This window comes from Bos javanicus, chromosome 12 (genome assembly GCF_032452875.1).
Source record: "Bos javanicus breed banteng chromosome 12, ARS-OSU_banteng_1.0, whole genome shotgun sequence".
In the NCBI taxonomy this organism is placed as follows: Eukaryota; Metazoa; Chordata; class Mammalia; order Artiodactyla; family Bovidae; genus Bos; species Bos javanicus.
In genome coordinates, this window is record NC_083879.1 from 56455268 (window position 1) to 56477972 (window position 22705).

Sequence of the window (22705 nt, forward strand, 5' to 3'; positions counted from 1 at the left end):
GTTTCAGAATTCATAGGTCATAAGAAAATAACTATTCTCAAGCAGAGTAAATAGCACTCTCCTCCAGTAGTCATGTACAGATGTGAGAGTTGGACCATAAAGAAAGCTAAGCACCAAAGAATTGATGCTTTTGAACTGTGGTATTGGAGAAGACTCTTGAGAGTCCCTTCGACTGTAAGGAGATCAAATCAGTCAATCCTAAAGGAAATAAATCCTGAATATTCATTGGAAGGACTGATGCTGAAGCTCCATTACTTTGGCCTTCTGATGCAAAGAGCCAACTCACTGGAAAAGACCCTGATGCTGGGAAAGATGCAGAAGACAAAAGGAGAGGGAGGCAACAGGGTATGAGATGGTTGGATGGCATCACTGACACAATGGCCATGAATTTGAGCAAACTCCAGGAAATACTGAGGGATAGGGAAGCCTGGTGTGTTGCAGTCCACAGGGTCTCAGAGTTGGACAAGCCTTAGCAACAACCCCAATATAAACAGAGGTAGCACTCTGTAAAGACACTGCATCTAGTGAAGAAACACTTGCTATTGGAGGTCCAGAATATTAAAATTCTATTGCTTACCTATCATGGAGGCAAAAACACACACACAAAAATTCAAGATACTCAGTAAGACTACAAGAAATCTTCACCATAGTTGCTAAGTATGAAAAGGCAAAATGATAGGATACTGAAAGAGATACTCCCTAGGTCAATAGGTGCCCAGTATGCTACTGGAGATCAGAGGAGAAATAACTCCAGAAAGAATGAAGGGATGGAGCCAAAGCAAAAAGAATACCCAGCTGTGGATTTGACTGGTGATAGAAGCAAGGTCCAATGCTGTAAAGAGCAATATTGCACAGGAACCTGGAATGTCAGGTCCATGAATCAAGGCAAATTGGAAGTGGTCAAACAGGAGATGGCAAGAGTGAATGTCAACATTCTAGGAATCAGCGAACTGAAATGGACTGGAATGGGTGAATTTAACTCAAATGACCATTATATCTACTACTATGGGCAAGAATCCCTCAGAAGAAACGGAGTGGCCATCATGGTCAACAAAAGAGTCCGAAATGCAGTACTTGGAAGCAATCTCAAAAACGACAGAATGATCTCTGTTCGTTTCCAAGGCAAACCATTCAGTATCACAGTAATCCAAGTCTATGCACCAACGAGTAACGCTGAAGAAGCTGAAGTTGAACGGTTCTATGAAGACCTACAAGAGCTTTTAGAACTAACACCCAAAAAAGATGTCCTTTTCATTATAGGGGACTTAAATGCAAAAGTAGGAAGTCAAGAAACACCTGGAGTAACAGGCAAATTTGGCCTTAGAATACGGAATGAAGCAGGGAAAAGACTCATAGAGTTTTGCCAAGAAAAGGCACTTGTCATAGCAAACACCCTCTTCCAACAACACAAGAGAAGACTCTACACATGGACATCACCAGATGGTCAACACCGAAATCAGATTGATTATATTCTTTGCAGCCAAAGATGGAGAAGCTCTATACAGTCAGCAAAAACAAGACCAGGAGCTGACTGTGGCTCAGACCATGAACTCCTTATTGCCAAATTCAGACTTAAATTGAAGAAAGTAGGGAAAACCACTAGACCATTCAGGTATGACCTAAATCAAATCCCTTATGATTATACAGTGGAAGTGAGAAATAGATTTAAGGGCCTAGATCTGATAGATAGAGTGCCTGATGAACTATGGAATGAGGTTTGTGACATTGTACAGGAGACAGGGATCAAGACCATTCCCATGGAAAAGAAATGCAAAAAGGCAAAATGGCTGTCTGGGGAAGCCTTACAAATAGCTGTGAAAAGAAGAGAAGTGAAAAGCAAAGGAGAAAAGGAAAGTTATAAACATCTGAATGCAGAGTTCGAAAGAATAGCAAGAAGAGATAAGAAAGCCTTCTTCAGTGATCAATGCAAAGAAATAGAGGAAAACAACAGAAAGGGAAAGACTAGGGATCTCTTCAAGAAAATCAGAGATACCAAAGGAATATTTCATGCAAAGATGAGCTTGATAAAGGACAGAAATGGTATGGACATAACAGAAGCAGAAGATATTAAGAAGAGATGGCAAGAATACACAGAATTGTACAAAAAGATCTTCACAACCCAGATAATCATGATGGTGTGATCACTGACCTAGAACCAGACATCCTGGAATGTGAAGTCAAGTGGGCCTTAGAAAGCATCACTACGAACAAAGCTAGTGGAGGTGATGGAATTCCAGTTGAGCTATTCCAAATCCTGAAAGATGATGCTGTGAAAGTGCTGCACTCAATATGCCAGCAAATGTGGAAAACTCAGCAGTGGCCACAGGACTAGAAAGATCAGTTTTCATTCCAATCCCAAAGAAAGGCAATGCCAAAGAATGCTCAAACTACTGCACAATTGCACTTATCTCACATGCTAGTAAAGTAATGCTCAAAATTCTCCAGGCCAGGCTTCAGCAATATGTGAACCGTGAACTTCCTGATGTTCAAGCTGGTTTTAGAAAAGGCAGAGGAACCAGAGATCAAATTGCCAACATCTGCTGGATCATGGAAAAAGCAAGAGAGTTCCAGAAAAACATCTATTTCTGCTTTATTGACTATGTCAAAGCCTTTGACTGTGTGGATCACAATAAACCGTGGAAAATTCTGAAAGAGATGGGAATACCAGACCCCCTGATGTGCCTCTTGCGAAATTTGTATGCAGGTCAGGAAGCAACAGTTAGAACTGGACATGGAACAACAGACTGGTTCCAAATAGGAAAAGGAGTTCATCAAGGCTGTATATTGTCACCCTGTTTATTTAACTTATATGCAGAGTACATCATGAGAAATGCTGGACTGGAAGAAACACAAGCTGGAATCAAGATTGCCGGGAGAAATATCAATAACCTCAGATATGCAGATGACACCACCCTTATGGCAGAAAGTGAAGAGGAACTAAAAAGCCTCTTGATGAAAGTGAAAGTGGAGAGTGAAAAAGTTGGCTTAAAGCTCAACATTCAAAAAACGAAGATCATGGCATCCGGTCCCACCACTTCATGGGAAATAGATGGGGAAACAGTGGAAACAGTGTCAGACTTTATTTTTCTGGGCTCCAAAATCACTGCAGATGGTGACTGCAGCCATGAAATTAAAAGATGCTTACTCCTTGGAAGGAAAGTTATGACCAACCTAGATAGCATGTTCAAAAGCAGAGACATTACTCTGCCAACAAAGGTTCGTCTAGTCAGGATATGGTTTTTCCTGTGGTCGTGTATGGATGTGAGAGTTGGACTGTGAAGAAGGCTGAGCACCGAAGAATTGATGCTTTTGAACTGTGGTGCTGGAGAAGACTCTTGAGAGTCCCTTGGACTGCAAGGAGTTCCAACCAGTCCATTCTGAAGGAGACCAGCCCTGGGATTTCTTTGGAAGGAATGATGCTGAAGCTGAAACTCTAGTACTTTGGCCACCTCATGCAAAGAGTTGACTCATTGGAAAAGACTCTGATGCTGGGAGGGATTGGGGGCAGGAGACGCGAGTCTCAGTGAACTCCGGGAGTTGGTGATGGACATGGGGTGGCAAAGAGTAGGACACGACTGAGCGACTGATCTGATCTGATCTGACACATTTTTTGGTTGAAATAATTTTAATAAAATTAATGGAGTATCTTCTGAGCTCCTTGTTAGAAAACAGGTAAGGCAATGAGATATAGCATCAAGAAAAGTAGATGTAGCTCTGTTTTCATGGAGTTTAATTTTTGGATGACATTGGAAAATTTAGCAATGTTGTATATGGCATTTTCTATACACTAGGTATGTATTTTTTGTAAAAGACTGAGTAGATCAGAAATTTAAGGTAATGGAAAATGTTTTTACCATGATTATGGATAAATAGCATTCAACAATCTCAGGAATTTATTGCTGTGAACAAAGGTAAAATTGCAACAATGGCCTATTTCTCCAGTTTTTACAGTCATAACCCCAAAGCCCTGTACAATACCCTTAGACTAGATATATCAATACTTGAAAATAAATGGAATGCTAACAAGTTCTGTTGACCAGAAGATTATGCTAGACCTCTACCAATGCTAACACCTTGATTTATATCAGAACGTTCATAAAGGGTTCAAGTATCGTTGAAATATTAAAGAACTGCTGTATGATATGTGCTATAACCATACTTCATGACCAGACCTTGGTTCTTTTATGGTTTGTCATCTGTCTTATCTTTTCCCAGTATCAACCTTCCAACGTTGCTATATTCAACAAAGTTACTAATTAGTACTAATCGTTAACATTAAACTGTCTACCAGTTAAAGGTTATTAACTCTAGATATTAAAATATTAAAATGAGGAAAGGGGGCTCCCCTGGTGGCTCAGTGGTAAAGAATACACCTGCCAATGCAAGAGACACGGGATTGATCCCTGGCTGGGAAGATTTACAATGCAGCAAAGCAACTAAGTCCTGTGCATCACTACTGAGCCAGCCCTCGAGCCACAACTACTGAGCTCATGTACCACAACTACTCAAGCCATCATGCCCATGCTCTGCAACAAGAGAAGCTACCACAATGAGAAGCCCAACCACTGCAGCTGGAGAGCAGCCCCGCTCGCTGCAACTAGAGAAAGCCTGTGCAGCAACAAAGACTCAGCACAGCCAAAAATAAATAAATAAATAAAACAAGCAAGGATTTCATAATATTTAATAGATAATAATACAGTCTTATTAAAGAAATTTTAGCCTTTAAATATCAGAATTTTACCTCCCATCATAATACATAGTGAGACAAATTGGGAAATGTTCTTAGAAAATTAAACTAACCAAATTACAGTTGTAAGTAATATGGTGTAACATTTCTTTCTGTTGAGGGTCTCCTTTTATTTAGGCTTCATTGCCAAGTATTGGTGGGCTATCATTTAGAATTTCTGCCATTTTATGTTCCTATTATCCATGGAAATCAGTTGTAAAATATACAAATCAGGGAAGCAGAAGAAATGGCATTTTGGTCAACAGTGCTTGAAAAAAATGCAAATCTAATTTTAAATCCTATTAATCTGGTTTCAGTTATTAATTTCCATCTTCCCTTCCTTCCTTCCTCCCTTTCTCCTTTCCTGACTTCTTCTCTTTATCTCTCTCTCTCTCCTCTTTTTATTGCCATAACACTTGTATATTCCTATGGAAATCCTGGGGTTTTTGCAACCTAGCAAAGCTCCAAAGAAGTCTCATATTTCTTCTACCCATGATGCTGCTCCCTTAAAAGCCAAATATGACTGTGCAAATTTTGGGTTCTTCTTGAGAGAATGGAAACTCTCCTAGTATCCAGCCTCCTTAGGTAACAAGAAGGTATATTCCATGTTAGGATATACCACCTATACTCAGGGAAATACCAAATGCTGGGTGGCCAAAAATCTAGTGAAATCTATAATAAAATTTAAATGGCTGAAAGACAATTTACCAGGTGGCTAGGTCATTAAATTATACAACTTACCTATCTACAAAATGGTACATTTTTGAAGTTTAATATTTGTAAAAAATGACTGCTTATATAGAATATAATGGCTTTAAAAGCTTTTGAGTCTTCATCCTGAATTATAATTGGTCATCTCAGACTTACAGTTTAGTTTAATTTTAGTTTCTTTTCTCTTTGCCTGCAGCAGTTTTTCCACACCCGTTCCACTGTTAACAAAGTACAGTATACACTGATTTTTTCCTAGACTTTGGACTTATCATGTCTTTTAGAAATGCATTTCTTGTGTGTTCTTATTTTAAAATGTTTATGAATGTTGAATGTCAATGCTTTATAAATCATGAAATTTTCTCAATTTTAACACATTTTGAATCCTGCTCTAAAACTGTAACAAAATCAACCCGATGTCTAGTTTGTGTACATTGAAAAAGCATGAGATGATGTTCATGCTGATGGTGTCTGAAATATGAACAGCCTGGCATTCAGTTCAGCTACCCCTCAGAGTCCTTGCTAAGTGACTGAACCAAAGGCCTGAGATTTAAAAAAAAAAATTAATATTAAAAGTAAACTGAACTAAAACCTCAAAAGTATTCACAGATTCTTGAAACCTTCCCATCCAGTAAAATTTGCTAAAAAACTTGGATGGGAACACATGTATACCTGTGGCGGATTCATTTTGATATTTGGCAAAACTAATACAATTATGTAAAGTTTAAAAATAAAATAAAATTTAAAAAAAAACAAAAAAAAATAAAAAACTTTGTAAGTATTTAACAGGAACATGTTTTGTAATACTATGTAGCTTGGCAAGCATAATGAGTTGTTCTGAGTGAATTTACTAACAGCGAAATAATAAAAGGCACTTCCCAATGGGACACATAGCAAAGTTCCATAAAGAAGCATGGGCTTTCATATTACCACAAAAATGAGGCTTGTTTCTAGTAGCTTTCCCTCCCTGTCTTCCAAACATTTTTAGGCAAGGATTTGTAAAAGGCCTGTTTCTTCCTTTGGAATCAAAGATAAGAGGAAAATGTCTAATAAACATGGAAAACAATTACAAATTAAAATTTTAATGAGTCATTTTGCTGTATTAGAATATAATGAAATTACAAATATAATGTACTTATAAGAGGTTATACAACCACGATAATTATTTTTTCTATCAAGTGATTGATGTTTGTCCTGTACCCACACTGTAAACTTATTTTAAATGCTTTGGGGATAAAGAATAAGTGTGCTAGAGATTGTATTACCTAGTTATCCATTCTATAAAGTTAAATCTGAGGAAGAGTTAGAGCATATTTATACCATCTCAGTATATGTTACTGTAATATATGTGTTTGACATTTTTAGTGAAATATGACATATTCTCTCCTTGCCAAATGTCAAAGGAAAGAGTTTAGAAAAATGACTTTTGAGAGTGTGATAAAAGACCTAATCAGACATGTATTTTATATTAACCTTGTGGCTTGCCTCTTCTACTATTCAGACCATTTAAAGAAGAGGGTGAACTCACCTCTTTTGTATTCTTCAGATGACTTTATTAAGGTCCACTGAAAAAAAATTTCTTGCTTCTCCAAGATTACAACACACTTTTAACCCAAATCAAATAAATCACTTATATTTTCTTATTTATTTGCAATTTTAATTTAACCGTAAGTTAACATCATCAAGAAGCTTACTATGTAGCCTTACAGCAAGCACCACAAGAATGCAAATTTGCTGCTCAATATCATTGCTAATGGATTTTTGTCTTTATGGCACTTTGCTTCATGTTTTTGTTATACATTTTCTAAACCAGCTGCTGCTTGAGACTTGTCAGTTAAGTGGTCCCTGGTTACACAGATGTTACCTTATTTTAATTTGAACCTCCTCTGCCTGCCTCCTGACTCTTCAGTGTTCATTGTAAATTCTGCTCTAATGTCTCAGTTCTGTGACACTGGTTGTGACACTGTCCTGATGTGCAGTGAGCAGGTCTGCATTCTAGAGGCTTTTGTTATCTATCTTCTTTCCAGATCCTTAGGAAATATTCTTTTAAAATTTCAGCATAACTATCAGGTGTTTGGGATTTATCTGAGAATTTGCCTAAATTTTCTTCTACCTGGATTCTAAATGCTTAAAAAGGAATTCATGCATTGTATAGGATGTTGAATAAAATGGCTTCAAAGGTCTCTTCCAATTTTGAACATTTATAATTCTGATTAATCTGTTGGCACAGTCTCAGAGCCCTCTAACGTGGTGGTCGCAGAAAGGCCTCACCATTGGGGTCAAGGCCTTTACCACTCTACCCCTTCGCACAAAGCTCAGACCTGCGTGGTTTACCCAAGCAGCCTACCTTTAAGATTTACTTCTTCTACTTTATATCATAAAATAATAGGTAGAGGAGCTTTTCTTCTGTTGAAATGGCAATATCTGTTGATATTTTGTCTGTTGATCAGTATTTTTCAAAATATTTTAATCAGTACATATGCTTATTACATCATTTATATTTTTCCTAAAACTAGTTGTAATATGCTTTACAAAATACCTATCATTTGGAATATAAATCTACACTGACGTAATACAGAAGGGATAATTTCTCAGCTGTGACAGAAACACCCCAAGACTAGGCATACAGTTTTAATAAGTTGAACAGATATGTAATAACTCATTTGCACTATCAGTTTTAAATCTAGAAAGTGAGAACCCTTGTCATTGATGTGCTACTCCTGGAATTGTGTATGACATTTGTCATATCAGTGAAATGTCAAATAAGTTTTCCTGAAGAAAGAAAATTCAAGTCTGGTTATGATAATGATAGTAAGAGTGATAGTCACAGGGAGCTATACTACATATGAGAGCGGAACGATCCATATCTGAGCACCAGGGATTAAAGTATGACATATAATTTGGAATAAAAACTAGAATTTAAGAACAATTTGTGATCATAGAAAAGGAGTAATATTCCAGTGATGCAAAAAAGTTTGAATAGATGTCTACAAAACTTAAGGCTTAGATGCTGTTTAAGGCTTTTTGTGTTCTCTTTTATGCAAAGAATGCACACACGCATGCACATACACACAGAGTGAGCATCTGCCATTTAAAATGCATAGATCAACTCAACACAGTAAGCAGAGAAGATGGCCCTGTTTCTCTGTTCTAGACGATATTGAGCAGTTGCCTCTACAAGATGATAAACAAAGCAAAATACTTTTATATATGTAGATATACATATATTTTCTAACTCTATAATTCTTTGCATTTGTAACTTTTGTTGATCAGCAATATGTTTTAAGTTATGCATGTATGCATAATATTCTGCTACATAAGCCTACTTCAATTTAATTACTTACTCTATTTATTCTTAGCTGCCAACAACCTTCAGATTCAACAAATACTGGATTTCATTGTTCACTTCTTCTTTGCTTTTTATTTGAAAAGCAAGTGTATCATAAGGTTGAACTCACAAATGGAGAGATGACCCATACTCATTATTCCTGACAACATTCCAATTCTGTAGAAACCAATATTGACCTAGCAAAGAAATTATTGAAAACTTTGGGTTAAAAATATAAATCTACATGCTACTTTTTTTATGAAGATACCACATTTTGAATTTTTGTATGAGACAATAACAACCTTTTCACTGAGAGTTCTTCTTCTTCTTTTTTTTTTTTTAAAAGCAACTGTCCATGTTATTGGTTAGAATTGCAATAAATGGTTAGAATTGTTAGTTTTATGTGAGAGTTGGACTGTGAAGAAAGCTGAGCACCAAAGAATTAATGCTTTTGAACTGTGGTTTGGAGGACTCTTGAGAGTCCCTTGGACTGCAAGGAGATCCAACCAGTCCATTCTAAAGGAGATCAGTCCTGGGTGTTCTTTGGAAGGAATGATGCTAAAGCTGAAACTCCAGTACTTTGGCCACCTCATGTGAAGAGTTGACTCATTGGAAAAGACTCTGATGCTGGGAGGGATTGGGGGCAGGAGAAGAAGGGGACGACAGAGGATGAGATGGCTGGATGGCGTCACTGACTCAATGGACATGAGTCTGAGTGAACTCCAGGAGTTGGTGATGGACAGGGAGGCCTGGCGTGCTGCAATTCATGGGGTCACAGATAGTCGGACACAACTGAGTTACTGAACTGAACTGAACTGAGGAGATATCATCATATGAAATTTGAACCCATGTGTATTTGTGAAGAATTATTTCAATTAGTTTTAGCTGCCATTCAAAAAGAAAATCCAAAACAATACTGGCTTCAATAAGAGAGAAGCTTATTTATGTTATATGAAACTCTTCCTATCTTCTCTCGTACTCTGGCATAACTTTTGAATTGGAGGCATGGGGTTAGAGGGAGAGGATGGGAGCAAACGGAACATTTGAATCATCTTTGAAATTTTTCAGGAAGTTCAGCTTACATCTTATTAGTCAGTACGTATTCATGTGGCCAGGCAGAACGACTAAAGGAATGCTCATCTTTATCTAGGCAACTGTGCTCACATAAAGATTAGGAAACTATTTGCTGCTAGAAAGACAAGCTGGTTCCTATAAATATGGCCCGTCTTTATAATTCGTTGTGTAGCTATACGTCCTTTGCTTACTTTTTCCCTAAGTGCTTTGGACTTCAGAATGAGCATTTCAGCTGTAGATTTTCTTGACCTGTAGTTTTTTGAGTGGTGTCAAGGATAGTTCTCTCATCATTTATTGTGTTTCTTGTCTTCACTTTTATTTAGATAACTTCTGCTCAGACTCAGCTGCTTTTGGCAGCCCTGACATGTATTTTTGAGTTTGGGGATTATATTTATCTCCAAAAGTCTCTAAAAATGGAATTTTTGAATTCTTAAAAATTAAAAAAAGTAATTTTGGACTTGCAATGTTTCCAAGAGGATAAGGAGGAAATGCTGAAATACATCTTTGTTTAAAACAGATGTTCTTATAAGTATTTCAAATTCTGTTCCCATGGAGAGGGGGGAAAAAGGAATAGAGGCTATCTTAGTTTGACTTGAATAAAGGGTGTAATTAACAATGAGTTCCACAAGTTTTCTTATAGAAGTACACAGGTACCTAGTAGACAATGTAATTATAGTCTCAGTTATAAGAGAAGGGGTATAGTAAACAAGTAAGAGAATGTGCTTTGAATACCAATATTACTGAGTTTTATTCCCATCTGTGATGGAGAATTTTACGGGTCAACTTGCCAACTAATGAGGTGCCCAGATAATTGGTTAAACTATTTCTGGGTGTGTCTGTCAGGATGTTCCTGGTTGAGATTAGCATAATTGGTAGACTCTGTAAAGAGAGTGCCCTTGTTAATGTGAGTCAGCATCATCCAGTCCATCCAGGGCCCAAAGAAAGCAAAGAGGTAGAGAGAGGAAGAGAGAATTCATTCTCTCTGGCTGCCTGAATGAATTGGAACATCAGTCTTCCTCTGCCCGTGGACTGGGACTTACATCCCCAGCACCTCTCATTCTCTGGCCTTCAGACTCAGGCTGGACTTGCACTTGGGTTCTTCTGGTGCTCAGGCCTTCTGTTTTGAACCAAAATTATAGCTCCAGCTTTCCTGGGTATCCAACTTGCAAACAGCAAATTATCAAATTTCTCAACAGCCATATTCACATGAACCGATTCCTTGTAATAAATCTTTTTATACTTGTGTGTATGTATGTGTACAATAATGTTTATAATATTTCTGTTTCTCTGGAAATCCTGACTAATATGCCATCGCATAATTATCTATGGGACTTATAGAAAATACTTCTTTTTATCACATTAAAAAAAAAAATGGTATGGCTTGTGGGATCTTAGTTCCCTAACCAGGGATCAAATGTGTGTCCTCAACAGTGAAAGCACAGAGTCCTAACCACTGGACCATCAGGGAATTCCCAGAAAATTATTTTTTAAAAATTATTTATTTATTGGGTGTGCTAAGTCTTCATCGCTGTGTGGGTTTTTCTCTAGTTGTGACAAGAGGGGCCCACTCTCTAGTTGTGGTGTATGGGCTTCTCATTGCAGCGGCTTCTCCTCTTGCAAAGCACAGGCTGTTGGTGAACAGGATCTAGGCAGATAGGACTCAGTAGTTGCAGCTCCCAGGTTCTAGAGCACAGGCTCACTAGTTGTGGCACATGGGCTTAGCTGCTCTGAGGCATGGGGGATCTTCCTGGATCAGGGATCAAACCTTGTCTCTTGCACTGGCAGGTGGATTCTTTACCACTGAGCCACCCGGAAAGCCCCTCCCAGAAAATTCTTAATCTAGATTAAAAAAAAAATTTTCTTAGTTTTTAAAGCGTATTACTTATTTTTGGTTTTGCTGGGTCTTTGTTGCTGTGTGCAGGCTTTCTCTAGTTGCGATGAGGGGGGCTACTCTTCACTGAGGTGCGCAGGCTTCTTGTTGGGGTGGCTTCTCTTATGGGGCACAGGCTCAGTGGTTGTGGTGCACGGGCTTAGGTGTTCTGTGGCCTGTGGAATCTTCCTGGAGCAGGGATCGAATCTGTTTCCCCAGCACTGGCTGACAGGTTCCTATTCACTGTACCACCAGGAAAGTCCTTTTATTTCTAAATTTAAAAAATTAAAAAAACATTATCTTCTTTTCTGTAGAGCTGTTATTGCCCAATATATGGCAGCTATGAATCGTCTAATGGTCATACCATCACTCAGGACCCCTCTTCCAGATAATGGGGTACATGGAAAGGCCCATAATTTGATGAACATCAGCCCTTCACTATACTTCATTTACTCTGAATGAATTTCTTGGTCAGAAGCAATGCTGTGTGGAATACTATGATGGAAAAGAAGGCATTTTTTATGTTTGTGAATGGTGGCTTTGGCAGAAGCATTCTGCAAAAGCAAGGCAAACTCATATGCAGTATAAACTTTATTCCAGTGAGAATAAAATGCTGTCCCTTCCATGATTGGACACATCTTATTTAATTAAGCATTTGATTTACCTTTGGTTTACCAAGTAGCTGAGCAGTAAACCCAGATTATGATGCCATTTTATTTCAGGGCTTACTGTTGTCTCTGATTTGGGCAGCTGGTAGAGTATTTGTTCCTATAACCACGATATCTTTGTTGAGTCAGCCAAGTTTGCTGACCCTATGGATTGTCATCACTGCATCCATGAACATTTAACTGATGAGCTCAATGGATAAGGAACAATATAGCTAGAGGGATCAGTTTACTGATATCCTTACAATGGGTGAACTTGTTCACTTAATTACTATTATTTTCCTTGCACTTTGGTGAGCTTTCACATGAGGCAAGCATATCTTCATTTCCAACTCCCTTCATAACTTTTTTTCCCCATGCACCACTTACCCATACTCCCTTTTGTATCGATTTCCCCATTTCATTCTTTTCAACTCATTAAGCCAAATCATTAACCACTGTCCATGAATCAGTGAAGATCTACGTTTCTGATTATTTCTCTTTCTACACAAAATCAACAACCAGATACAATGCTTGAAGTTTGTATTTCTTTATAAGGTAACAAACATCTAATGTTATCTTCCTTTATGGTGACCCAAGGGTAATCCCTATATAGTATTGCCCTTGTGTACTTACAGGTAGTATTAATCACACGCACACACACACACACACTTGTGTACTTTCAAGTATTATGTAAAAACACCTATAAATGAACCCGAGTTTTTGGTCATCAGCTGCTACATATATGAAATTGCCCCAAAGTCCATATATGTGAGTTGAGAGAGAGAAGGCAATATAATACCATTCTGCCATGATTTTCAAACACCATCTAATGAGCTAATTTATATGCCCATGCATTATATCCTAAACCTCTTCCAAGGCGTATTCCTATTCTGTGACCTACTCAAAAATGATAACTTTTTGGAGTTAATCAGTGCACAAATAGTACTTCCAAGATCTGAGACAGAATTTTGTCTCTTTTATGATGGTTGAAGAGGCTTGAGGACCAAGTTGGCTTTTAACTTTGAAGAGACCTTTCAACATTTTCTAAACCAATGAATTTTGAGGGGATTTATTTTCCATCTTTTGCCATGTATATGTTTTCACTAGATGTCTAAAATAGTAGCTACTTCCTAATAATCAGGTCCAATCAGTATATCCTCAATTCAATAAATCAATAAAATGGATGACCCTTCTGGAATGGAGAGGTAATCAAGGTTGTTCCAGTGCAGACAGGATTAGAGTTACATAGTTACGAGGTAGGGTGGTGAGGACATGTTACTGGTAAGTTCAGCTGAAAGAAAAGCACTTTTGATGTGCTTTACAACCAAATATAGAGAAAGTCATTTTCCAGATCAATAGCTACATAACAGGTGCTGGCTGAGGGATATGTTAATGTATTCCAGCTATGGAACTTCATCTGTAGCAGCAGCTGCAATTGGAGTCAATATATGATTGAGATGATGATAATCCATTATTATTCTCCAAGATCCATCTGGATTGCGCATGACCCAAATCGGCAAGTTGAATGAGAATGTAGCATGAATCACCATTCTTACACTTTTCGAGTCTTTTAGATTGTCACTTATCTCTGCAATGCCCACATGATTGATCTAGAGTTATTCTTTTGCTAGACAGAGCCAGTTCTGCTGGCTTCCACTTGACCTTTCTTATTAAAAAGGCCTGTTAATCAATGTGCAAATTCTACCAGTTGCAAAGTATGACTATTTCAAATTATGAGAGATAACCATCAGTTGTATTCAGGGATTTGTTAGATCCTCTGTGAAAGAAGAACAAGCCAAAACTCCATTGCTCACTTGACCTTCATAAACCTCAAATCTGACTAGAGGACAAGAAAGGCATTTCAGGCCTCCGGGTTTAAGATCTTTTTTGGAGACACAATCCAGTAATCCCCTAAAAGTTTGATTATTTCTGCTGTGCCTATGCATAACCAACCTTGTAAATGACTACAGTGTATTTGGGTAAAGGCAGAGAGAAATTTAGGGCATTCATTTTTGGGGTTTATGGAAGGATTCTTCATTAAGGGGACCTGGCCTCCACTCTAATCAAGAGACTAGAGTTTAGTAAACTGGCTAAAGTCTGAGAATTCATTCAGAGGCTATGATTTTATATTACAGTAATTGAAATACTTTGCTTAATCAAACTTGAAATATGTTACTTACACAAATTTAGTAGGCTATACATCTATTTCAGTTTAGAAATATAATGTTCCTCTGGCCAATGCCAAAAATTTCTGCAGGTTAGTTGAGTCTGATTTGTGTTGGTTCTGTCACCCATTATGGTAAACACACGTGCGCTGCCTTTGACAGTGCGTAATTAAGAGTCACAACCAGATCTGATTATCTTCATGAAATTTGGAAGCTCAGATCAGTGGCAAGTTTCCACTATCATTTCTGGCTTTAAAAAACAGCTATGACAGAACTATTCAAGCATGAAAGGGTTCCACTCAGGAATGTGTTTTCTAGATGTGAAAAGGACTGTCCTCTATGACCTCTGTGGGGCATAGGTAAATCCATTTAAGCATCCCAATCTCCTTTAGCTTTGAATACCTTAATCTACAGCATATTAAAATGTGCTGGTATTTTCCTCTCATTTAGTGTGATGCACATTTGGATCCAAATCAATCGACCAAGTGAAATATTAGAGTCTCTCTCAGCCTGTTTCACTACGGCAGTGACTGCTTATATCTATGGAATGTTGATATGAATATTGAATGTGAAATATCTATCTAAGGAGTATAAATTCAATCTGCTCTCCCACTATATTTTTAAATCTGATTTAACAGCTTTAGAATTAATCCCAGGACATGTTTCTCAGGTTTCTAGCTATAGAAATTTGCAAAATCTTGTTAATTACTTTGCAGGCATTAGACCTTCTCATGAGATATACTCTGTACCTTACTCTCTGGCCTATCTGAAATTTAAGTGCAATTATAGATCTAGAGAATGAATTGTGGGGAGTTATGCCTTGATGAAGATCAGAAGTCTCAGGAAAAACAGCGCCACGGGGGAGGTGACTCAAGTTGTCTCAGACGAAAGTAGACTACTTCTTCAGACAGGGAGAAAATAGCGCTTCTATTGCCAAAGGAGGCTCAGTAGAATTTTATGAATTCAAAGTCCTTAGCTAACACAATCTGAAATATATGCTTATCATAATTTCCAGTGTCCTATCCCATTCTAAACATTGGCTTTTGCCTCTGCTTAAAAAGGATGCTTCTGCCTTAACAATGACATGTTCCACACTTCCTCTGAGACCTCCCCTGCAACAACCTCATTTCTATTAGCAGTCTATTCTAGGAAATTTAGGCTTTCTGTATCACTTTCCTCAAGATTCTTCTACCCTCTGCCCAACTCCTGATTCCAAAGTGACTCTTACATTTTTAGATATTTGTTATAACAGCACCCTACTTCTAGGCAATAGCACTCTATTAATTTTCTACTGTTTCCCAACAAGTTGCTACAAAAGTAGTGGCTTACAGCTACACAAATTTATTATGTCAAAATTTTTCACGAGTCAGAATGGCTGTGATCCAAAAGTCTACAAGCAGTAAATGCTGGAGAAGGTGTGGAGAAAAGGGAACCCTCTTACACTGTTGGTGGGAATGCAAACTAGTACAGCCACTATGGAGAACAGTGTGGAGATTCCTTAAAAAACTGGGACTAGAACTGCCTTATGATCCAGCAATCCCACTGCTGGGCATACACACTGAGGAAACCAGAATGGAAAGAGACACATGTACCCAAATGTTCATCGCAGCACTGTTTATAATAGCCAGGACATGGAAGCAACCTAGATATCCATCAGCAGATGAATGGATAAGAAGGCTGTGGTACATATACACAATGGAGTATTACTCAGCCATTAAAAAGAATATATTTGAATCAGTTCTAATGAGGTGGATGAAACTGGAGCCTATTATACAGAGTGAAGTAAGCCAGAAAGAAAAACACCCATACAGTATACTAACATATATATATGGAATTTAGAAAGATGGTAATGATAACCCTGTAAGCAAGACAGCAAAAGAGACACAGATGTATAGAACAGTCTTTTGGACACTGTGGGAGAGGGAGAGGGTGGGATGATTTGGGAGAATGGCATTGAAACATGTATAATATCATATATAAAAAGAATCGCCAATCCAGGTTCCATGCATGATACTGGATGCTTGGTGCATTGGGAAGACCCAGAGGGATGGTGCGGGGAGGGAGGAGGGAGGGGGGTTCAGGAGGATGGAGAACACGTGTATACCTGTGGCAGATTCATGTTGATGTTTGGCAAAACCAACACAATATTGTAAAGTAATTAACCTCCAATTAAAATAAATAAATTTATATTAAAAAATATTTCTGGATCAGGAATCTGTGCACAGGTTAACTGGAATCTCTTAGGGTCTCACTAGGCTAAAATTGAGGTCTCAGTGAGATCTTCATCCTTATCTGAGGCTCAGGGTCTTATTCTAAGCTTATCTGGATTCGTGGCAAAACCAACTTCCCTGTGGACTAAGCTCCCTGCTTTCTGGCTGGTTGTCCACAAGCAGCTGTTTTCAGCTACTGGAATTCCCAATGATGTGACCCCACAGCTGCTCTTTCAAGGCTAGTAGGCAAGTTGGCTGATGTTTCATTTTGTTTGACTCAACAAATTAAGCCAAGACTGCCTCATGAACTGTAAAAAGACGAAAAGATATGATACCAAAAGATAACCCCCCTCCCCCCGCCAGGTTAGAAGATGTCCAATATGCTGCTGGGGAAGAGCAGAGGACAACTGCCACCAGCTCCAGAAAGAATTAAGCAGCTGAGCCAAAGCAGAAACGATGCTCAGTTGTGGATATGTCTGGTGATGAAAGTAAAATCTGATAATGTAAAGAACAGTATTGCATAGAAACCAGGAATGTTAGGTACTTGAATCAAGGTAAATTGGATGTGGTCAAGCTGGAGATGATAAGAGTAAAAATCAACATCTTAGGAATCAGTGAACTAAAATGGATGGGAATGGGTGAATTTATTTCAGATGACCATTATATCTACTACTGTGGGCAAGAAAGGTGTCCCTGGTGGGTCAGATGGTAAAGAATCTGCCTGTAATGCAAGAGACCCAGGTTTGATGGGTAAGAATCCCATAGAAGAAATGGAGTAGCCCTCATAATCAACAAACAAGTACAAAATGCAGTACTTGGGTGTCACCTCAAAAATGACAGAATGATCTCATTTCATTTTCAAAGCACGACATTCAACGTTACAGTAATCCTAGTTTATGGCCCACTACTGATACTGAAGAAGATAAAGTTTACCAGTTCTATGAAGACCTACAAGACCTCCCAGGACTAACACCAAAAAAGATGTGCTATTCATCATAGGGGGTTGGAATGCAAAAGTAGGAAGTCAAGAGATACCTGGAGGAACAGGCAAGTTTGGACTTGGAGTACAAAATGAAATGCTAACCGAATTCTTCTGAGAGAATGCACTGGTCATAGCAAACACCCTTTTCAACAAATGAAGAGATGACTCTACACATCACTTCAGTTCAGTTTAGTTCAGTCGCTCAGTCGTGTCCGACTCTTTGCGACCCCATGAATTGCAGCACGCCAGACCTCTTTGTCCATCACCAACTCCCGGAGTTCACTTAAACTCATGTCCATCGAGTCAGTGATGCCATCCAGTCATCTCATCCTCTGTCGTCCCCTTCTCCTCCTGCCCCCAATCCCTCCCAGCAGCAGAGTCTTTTCCAAATAGTCAACTCTTCGCATGAGGTGGCCAAAGTACTGGAGTTTCAGCTTTAGCATCAGTCCTTCCAAAGAAATCCCAGGGCTGACTTCCTTCAGAATGGACTGGTTGGATCTCCTTGCAGTCTAAGGGACTCTCAAGAGTCTTCTCCAACACCACAGTTCTAAAGTATCAATTCTTCGAAGCTCAGCCTTCTTCACAGTCCAACTCTCACATCCATACATGACCACTCGAAAAACCATAGCCTTGGCTAGATAGACCTTTGTTGGCAAAATAATGTCTCTGTTTTGAATATGCTATCTAGGTTGGTCATAACTTTCTTTCCAAGGAGTAACCGTCTTTTAATTTCATGGCTGCAGTCACCATCTGTAGTGATTTTGGAGCCCAGAAAAATAAAGTCTGACACTGTTTCCCCATCTATTTCCCATTAAGTGATGGGACCATGGGGCCATGATCTTCATTTTCTGAATGTTGAGCTTTAAGCCAACTTTTTCACTCTCCTCTTTCACTTTTATCAAGGGGCTTTTTAGGTCCTCTTCACTTTCTGCCATAAGGGTAGTGTCATCTGCATATCTGAGGTTATTGATATTTCTCCCGGCAATCTTGATTCCAGCTTGTGTTTCTTCCAGTCCAGCGTTTCTCATGATGTACTCTGCATATAAGTTAAATAAGCAGGGTGACAATATACAGCCTTGATGTACTCCTTTTCCTATTTGGAACCAGTCTGTTGTTCCATGTCCAGTTCTAAGTGTTGCTTCCTGGCCTGCATACAGATTTCTCAAGAGGCAGATCAGGTGGTCTGGTATTCCCATCTCTTTCAGAATTTTCCACAGTTTATTGTGATCCACACAGTCAAAGGCTTTGGCATAGTCAATAAAGCAGAAATAGATGTTTTTCTGGAACTCTCTTGCTTTTTCCATGATTCAGCAGAATGGTCAATTTTGATATCAGATTGATTGCACTATTTATAGCCAAAGATGGAGAAGCTGTATACAAAAATAAGACCTGGAGCTGACTGTGGCTCAGCTCATAAACTCCTTATAGAAAAATACAGGTATAAGCTAACGTAAGCAGGGAAAACCACTAGGCCAGTCAAGTATGAATTAAATCAATCCCTATGAATATACAATGGAGGTCACAAATAGATTCAAGGGCTTAGATCTAGTAAACAGAGTGCCTGAAGAACTATGACAGAAGTTCCTAGTACGGTACAGGAGGCAGTGAACAAAACTATAACAAAGAAAAAGAAATGCAAGAAGGAAGATGGTTGTCTGAGGAGACGTTACAAATAGTTGAGGAAAGAAGAGAAGTGAAAAGCAAGGGAGAATGGGAAAGGTATACCCAACTGAATGCAACCTTCCAGAGAATAGCAAGGAGAGACAAGAAAGTCTTCAATGAACAATGCAAAGAAGTAGAGGAAAACAATAGAAGGGAAAAGACTAGAGATCTCCTCAAGAAAATTGGAAATATCAAATATCCATAGATGGGCACAATAAAGGACAGAAATGGTAAAGACCTGGTAGAAACAGAAGAGATCAAGAAGAGACGGCACAAAGACACAGAAGAAGTGTACAAAAAAGATCTAAATGACCTGATGACCATGGTGGTGTAGTCACTTACCCAGAGCCAGACTTGGGAGTGTGAAGTCAAGTGGGTCTTAGAAAGCACTGCTACCAATGAAGCTAGTGGCAGTGATGGCATTAGAGCAGAGCTATTTAAAATCCTAATGATGATGCTATTAAAGTGCTGCACTCATTGCGTTAACATATTTGGAAAATCCAACAGTGGCCACAGGACTGGAAAAGGTCAATTTTCATTCCAATTCCCAAGAAGGGTAGTACTAAAGAATGCTCAAACTACTGGAAAAGAACTACTATCTCCCACAGAGTAAGGTTATGCTCAAAATCCTTCAACCTAAGCTTGAACAGTACATGAATTGAGAACTTCCAGACGTTCAAACTGAATTCAGAAAATGCAGAGGAACCAGAGGTCAAATTGCCAACATTTGTGTGACCATAGAGAAAGCAAAGGAATTCCAGAAAAACATCTATTTCTGTTTCACTGACTACACTAAAGTCTTTGACTTAGTTCAGTTTAGTTCAGTCACTCAGTCATGTCAGACTCATTGTGACCCCATGAACGCAGCAAGCCAGGCCACCCTGTCCATGACCAACTCCCGGAGTTCACCCAAACCTATGTTGATCAAGTTGGTGATGCCATCCAACCATCTTATCCTCTGTCGTCCCCTTCTCCTCCTGCCCTCAATCCCTCCCAGCATCAGGGTCTTTTCCAATGAGTCAGCTCTTTGCATCAGGTGGCCCAAGTATTGGAGTTTCAGCTTCAACATCAGTCCTTCCAATGAACACCCAGGACTGATCTCCTTTAGGATGGACTGGTTGGATCTCCTTGCAGTCCAAGGAACTCTCAAGAGTCTTCTCCAACACCACAGTTCAAAAGCATCAATTCTTTGGCCCTCATCTTTCTTTATAGTCCAACTCTCACATCCATACATGACCACTGGAAAAACCATAGCCTTGACTAGATGGACCTTTGTTGGCAAAGTAATTCCTCTGCTTTTTAACATGCTGTCTAGCTTGGTCATAACTTTCCTTCCAAGGAGTAAGTGTCTTTTAATTTCACTGCAGATGCAATCACCATCTGCAGTGATTTTTGAGCCCAAGAAAATAAAGTCAGCCACTGTTTCCAATTTTTCCCCATCTATTTGCCATGAAGTGGTGGGACCAGAGGCCATGATCTTAGTTTTCTGAATGTTGAGCTTTAAGCCAACTTTTTCACTCTCCTTGTTCACTTTCTTCAATAGGCTCTTTAGTTCTTCTTCACTTTCTGCTATAAAGGTGGTGTCATCTGCATATCTGAGGTTATTGATATATCACCTGGCAATCTTGATTCCAGCTTGGGCTTCTTCCAGCCCAGCGTTTCTCATGATGTACTCTGCATATAAGTTAAATAAGCAGGGTGACAACATACAGCCTTGATGTACTCCTTTTCCTATTTGGAACCAGTCTGTTGTTTCATGTCCAGTTCTAACTGTTGTTTCCTGGCATGCATACAGGTTTCTCAAGAGGAGGTAAGGTGGTCTGAGATTCTCATCTCTTTAAGAATTTTCCACAGTTTGTAATGATCCACACAGTCAAAGGCTTTGGCATAGTCAATAAAGCAGAAATAGATGCTTTTCTGGAACTCTCTTGCTTTTTTGATGATTCAGCGGGTGTTGGTCATTTGATCTCGGGTTCCTCTGCCTTTTCTAAAACCAGCTTGAACATCAGGAAGTTCACAGTTCACATATTGCTGAAGCCTGGCTTGGAGAATTTTAAGAATTACTTTACTAGCGTGTGAGATGAGTGCAATCGTGCAGTAGTTTGAGCATTCTTTGGCATTGCCTTTCTTTGGGATTGGAATGAATTCTGACATTTTCCAGTCCTGTGGCCACTGCTGAGTTTTCCAAATTTGCTGGCATATTGAGTGAAGCACTTTCACAGCGTCATCTTTCAGGATTTGAAATAGCTCAACTGCAATTCCATCACCTCCACTAGCTTTGTTCATAGTGATGCTTTCTAAGGCCCACTTGACTTCTCATTCCAGGATGTCTGGCTCTAGGTCAGTGATCACACCATCGTGATTATCTGGGTCCTGAAGATGTTTTTCGTACAGTTCTTCTGTGTATTCTTGCCACCTCTTCTTAATATCTTCTGCTTCTGTTAGGTCCCTACCATTTCTGTCCTTTGTTGTGCCCATCTTTGCATGAAATGTTCCCTTGGTATCTCTGTTTTTCTTGAAGAGATCTCTAGTCTTTCCCATTCTATTGTTTTCCTCTACTTCCTCTATAGCTGAGAAGGGCTTTCTTATCTCTCCTTGCTATTCTTTGGAACTCTGCATTCAAATGGTTATATCTTTGCTTTTCTCCTTTGCTTTTCACTTCTCTTTTTTTCACAGCTGTTTGTAAGGCCTCCTCAGACAGCCATTTTGCTCTTTTGCATGTTTTTTTCATGGGGATGTTCTTGATTCCTGTCTGCTGTACAATGTCATGAACTTCTATCCATAGTTCTACCAGCACGCTATCAGATCCAGTCCCTTAAATCTATGTCTCACTTCCACTGTATAGTCATAAGGGATTTGATTTAGGTCATACCTGAATGGTCTAGTGGTTTTCTCTACTTTCTTCAGTTTCAGTATTAATTTGGCAATAAGGAGTTCATGATCCTAGCCACAGTCAGCTCCCAGTCTTGTTTTTGCTGACTGTATAGAGCTTCTCTATCTTTGGCTGCAAAGAATATAATCAATCTGATTTCAGTGTCAACCATCTGGTGATGTTCATGTGTAGTGTCTTCTCTTATGTTGTTGGAAGAGAGTGTTTGCTTGACCAGTGCGTTCTCTTGGCAGAACTCTATTAGCCTTTGCCTTGCTTCATTCTGTACTCCAAGGCCAAATTTGCCTGTTACTCCAGGTGTTTCTTGACTTCCTACTTTGCATTCCAGTCCCCTATAATGAAAAGGACATCTTTTTTGGCTGTTAGTTCTAGAAAGTCTTGTAGGTCTTCACAGAACTGTTCAACTTTCAGCTTCTTCAGCGTTATTGGTTGGGGCATAGACT